Source organism: Oreochromis niloticus, linkage group LG6 (assembly GCF_001858045.2).
Source record: "Oreochromis niloticus isolate F11D_XX linkage group LG6, O_niloticus_UMD_NMBU, whole genome shotgun sequence".
Classification (NCBI taxonomy): Eukaryota; Metazoa; Chordata; class Actinopteri; order Cichliformes; family Cichlidae; genus Oreochromis; species Oreochromis niloticus.
In genome coordinates this window covers 10,448,311-10,453,310 of record NC_031971.2, presented here as the reverse complement: position 1 = coordinate 10,453,310, position 5,000 = coordinate 10,448,311, and the positions used below count along the sequence as shown (strand labels likewise).

Sequence of the window (5,000 nt, the reverse complement as noted above, 5' to 3'; positions counted from 1 at the left end):
ATTGGAATAATTTGTTTTTAACACACATACTTCTTGTAAACATGATTGTAAAAATAATGGTTATACCGTAGTTCTTGTAGCCACAGTAGTGAGAAAGTGAGAATGTGAGACTGTCCCTAACAGGGACAGTTTCTGGTTTTGTTTTGGTTATAATGAAGGTAGATTAATACCTGTGTCATGGGAAATGCTTTCCATATCACTTGTGCTTTGACACTGTAAAATCTAACAAGTTGCCAGTACTTAAAAAGATACAGTTACAGTTTATTTAAGATGTTTAAGTTAGGGCAACTTGTTCAAAGTGAGTACTTAGAATAACTTGTTTTTTCTGAGTGAGCAATACTAAATTAATTACTCCAGTTGACATATATGTTATATGTCAAGTTCTTTCAAGTACTGTGCACTCACAACGAACGAGTACATTTTACTCACCATGTCTCACTCTGCCCATATGCAGTGACTATAGCATTTATGCATGCATTACATATGAAATTCATGATCTAAAAATACCTCTAACTTGCTATTTCCTAGTCATGCCAGTACTTCTGGCTAAATATGGGCAGATTGATGCTAACAATATTTTTATCAATATGAACGCTTGCATTGGTATTAGTGAAATGTACACACTTTGCAAAGCACTCCAGCAGGCAGGATTGGGCCTAATCTTTGACATTCCTGGATTATCATTTACAAAGGACAAATCTGGAAAATACAAATAGGTCCATGAATATTTTGGCAGAGAGAACATTTTTTCTAATTTTGGTTCTGTACTTTTAAATTTTAAATAAAACAACTCATTTCAGTTATTTAATTGGACAAATTAAATAACTGAACTTGTCTATCTCCGGGTGTGAGGTCACTGAAGCAGTTAAAGAACTCCTTGGTGCAGAGCCCCTGGGGTGGATGAGGTTCACCCTGAATTTCGAAGGCTCTGGATGTTGTAAGGCTGTGCTGGTTGACACGTTTCTACAATGTTGTGTGGAGATCAGGGATGGTACCTCTGGATTGGCAGACTGCGGTGGTGGTTCCCATTTTTAAGCAAGGGGACCAGAGCGTGTGTTCCAACTATAGTGGGATCCCACTCCTCAGCCTCCCTGTGAAAGTCTATGCCAGGGTGCTGGAAAGGAGAGTTCATCCATTAGTCAAACCTCAGATACAGGAGGAACAATGCAGTTTTCATCCTGGTCATTGAACACTGGACCAGCTCTTTATCCTCTCGAGAATTCTTGAGGGTGCATGGGAGTTTGCCCAACTGGTCTACATGTGCTTTGTGGACTTGGAGAAGGCATTCGACCGTGTCCGTCAGAGTGTCCTGTGGGAAGTGCTTAGGGAGTATGTGGTGTCTGGCCCATTGCTACGAGCCATACAATCCTTATACAACCATTGCAGGAGCTTGGTCTGCATAGCTGGCAATAAGTTGGACTAGTGGGTGATGGGCTCCGCCAGGGCTGCCCTTTGTCACCGATTCTGTTCGTAATTTTTATGGACAAAATTTCTAGGTGTAGCCAAGTTGCAGAAGGCTTTCAATTGGGTGGTCTCAGAATCTCATCTCTGCTTTTCGCAGATGATGTGGTTCTGTTGGCTTCATTGGGTGATGACCTCCAGCTCGCGTGAAGCGGTGGGAATGAGAATCAGCAGCTCCAAATCTGGCCGTGGTCCTCAGCCAGAAAAGGGTGCAGTGCGCACTCCTGTTCAAAGATGAGTTCCTGCCCCAAGTGCAGGAGTTTAAGTATCTCGGGGTCTTGTTCACGAGTGCTGGGAGAAAGGAGCGGGAGATAGACAGAAAGATGTTTTGGGTCATTGTCCATCTGTATTATGAAACGCCACCCAATCAATTTGACTGCATTTAATTCTGAACACTTCAGAATTACTTCGGCTGCTTCTGTCCTGTGTCACATTATCAATAAACACTAGTATCCCAGTCCTACTAGCAGCCATGCAGGCCCAAACCATGACACTGCCTCCGCAGTGATGAGCTGTTCCACACCTTCTCCATATTTTTTTCTTACCATCATTCTGGTAGAGGTTGATCTTGGTTTCACCTGACCAAATAAGGGTTTTCCAGAGCTTTGCTGACTTTTTTTAGATGTTGTTTAGAAAAGTACAATTGAGCCTTTCTATTCTTGAGTCTTCTCTTTATTGTAGACTTGGATATCATTATGTCTACCTCCTGGAGAGTGTTGTTAACTTGGCTTTTGTGAAGGGGTTTTTCATCACCATGTAAATGATTGTGCGATCATCCACCACTGTTATCTTTCGTGGGCATTCAGGTCTTTTTGCGTTGCTGAGTTTACCAGTGCTTTCTTTTTTTCTCAAGATGTACCAAACTGTAGATTTTGTCACTTCTAATATTGTAGCAATTTCTCTGATGGTTTTTTCTGTTTTCACAGCTTAAGGATGGCTTGTTTCACCTGCATAAGAGCTCCATATAATGTCACAGCAAAATCCTCCAAATGCAAGCACCACACCTCAAATCAACTCCAGGCCTTTTATCTGCTTAACCGATAATGACATAACAAAAGGAAATGCCCACACCTGCCCATGAAATAGCATTTGTGTCAACTGTCCATTGTTTTTGGTCACTTTACAAAGAGGCTGGCACATTTTAAGGAGCTGAATTTCCTAAACCCTTCATCCAATTTGTGGATACTCTCTACGCTGAGAGTCTACACATGATGTTCCTGTAAATTATATAACTATTCCAATATCATTGGAATATGTTTCAATAAACAGGTAAAAAACAAAACTTGTGTCAGTGTCCAAATATATATGAACTTAACTGTAAAAGTGAAGAAGCATAACAGAGTACTTTTGGAAAAAAACGTATTTCTGCTCTCTCCCTGAAGTGCCACTGATATACAGGATAATCCAAGCTTGCCTTGTGGTTTGGCTGGCTCGGTGGGCTCCTTTTGTATTTTACTTTCAGGCACACTTGAAAACAAACATTTAAATTGATTCACATTAAGATAATACCTTTTAAAATAAATGTTCAGCTGCACTGACGGGAAATCAAAGAGAATCAATGCTAATGAGCACTTCTGATAAACCAAGCTTATGATGTGGGAGTTTTGTGTAATTTGTCATTGATCTTTAATCATAATGTGGTGCATTGTTCTACTGTTGCTAATTATATGTTTTGTAAGAAACCTGTTACCATAGAAAGCCTGAATGGAATTCAACCCCAGCTGTAGCCACAAAGACTTTGCGCCCCTGGCTTCTGTTTGCTGTGTGTTGACTGGAACTGCTGTAAACCCTTTAATATTGACATTTGTCAGGCCTTCACTCATCATTGTTGTAATGTTATAACTGTAAAGTAAGCGAATTGGGTTTTTGGCCAACATCTCTAAACATTTGTTTTTCGCATGTTTTTGTTTCATGAGTGTTTCGGAGATTTTTTTTTTTTTTTTTAAACATCTTTCTTGTGTGCTGGCGTCCATCCTCACAGGACGTCTCACCACAGCCCATTTGCAGCACTGATGACTTCGAGCACAAACTGCAGTGAGAAACGTCATTAACATCTGTTTGTGGTCCACACAGAGAGGTTTAAGGCCATGTGAAAACAAAACAACAACACTGACGAGGCCAACAACTGCAGAGTCTGGGGCAGGGACCGAACGTGGTTTCCCATGACTGTGTCATCCCAGCTTCCCTCCCCTGTCCACCCTCCCTCGGCCTTGTTGTTTTTCTTGCTCTCTTCTTCCCACTCACTGTCCACCATTAAATCTCGCCTAGTCTTCCTCTCTACGCTCTTCTCTCTTCTCTTTCACTATACCCTCCCAGTTCCTGTCAGATCATTTTGCTTTCCTGTTGTGCTGACATCTCACTGTCACCTCCTCTGCCTCTTCTTTCCTTCTTGTCCTCCCTGTTCTCCCCTCTCCACCAGCTCCAGCACTCCAGCAGCTCGGTGGTTTCTAAGATAATGTATAACTTTTAATTCATTAAGATATCGAGACATTCATCACATTGGATTATATTTATAACCACACTGAAACTAAACTGAGTCAATTCTATAATTAGGCCTACTGATTCCAAGGTTTCACATTTTCTTCCAATTATTTCAGTCTTTTCCTTTTTGAGGCTCAACATATTACACATTTTCAAAGAATCTATCATGTTAAGCACAGGATCTGCCAAATCTCCTCACTGAATTGCAAATTTTAATCTCTTGCAGAGCTGCTCTTAACGTGTGCATCATATTTGATACATAGTTTTTGTGAGTTTTTGAGACTTCTACTTCATTGGTGTGATCACCCCCCTCCAAAAAACCAAAAATAAATTGCATTAAACAAATACATTTTTAAGTAATAAAGTGGGGGTGTGGGGTGTGGAGCAAAGGCATCTTCTTGGCCATATCCAGACAGCTTCTAGTGCAGCTACTATTTTTAAATCACTCACCAGACGTCCCATTCTGACAACTTGGCACTTTCATCATGGACCTCAATCCTGGACAGAGAGCAACCCCATATTTGTGCTAAAGGTTATCACAGCTCAATGATCAGGCCAAAGGGAGAGACCAAAACCATGCTTGTCTTTTTTTTTCTCTCCCTAAATACATTTGGTTGTGCACCATGACGTGGCACCCAAAGGCAAAACCTTCCATGCTGATTTCTATTATAAAATCCCGAGGCTCATGGAGAGAACACTGAGCAAACACTGACCTGAGATCAGATTGAAAAGCCAGGAGCTTTTTGGCCACACCAGTCTTACCAACTGCCTTCCTTCCTTACCAAGTATGTCTCTCTGCTTTCTTGCCCACTTTCCAAAAATGAAAGTTTGGCATGTTGAATACTGCACACATTGTCTGAGACAAGGGGACAGAGTGGGACTTTCACTGAGACATCTAAGAGAAGTGAACTGGATATCAGACAAATATATTTTCATTTGCATAGACCCCTTCCCTTTGTTATCAGATAAACTACTGCATATTCACTACCTTCTCTCATATGCATATTTTTTATTTGCTGTCAATTTCCTTGCAGTGATATTTCCTTACAACATACGTA

General features: G+C 40.9%; 1 long non-coding RNA gene across 1 annotated transcript in view; it reads right to left on the bottom strand.

The window, feature by feature from the left end:
- The window catches only part of LOC112847058 (uncharacterized), a 6,443-nt gene that overhangs the window by 603 nt on the left and 840 nt on the right, over positions 1–5,000 (bottom strand). The window lies entirely within an intron of this gene.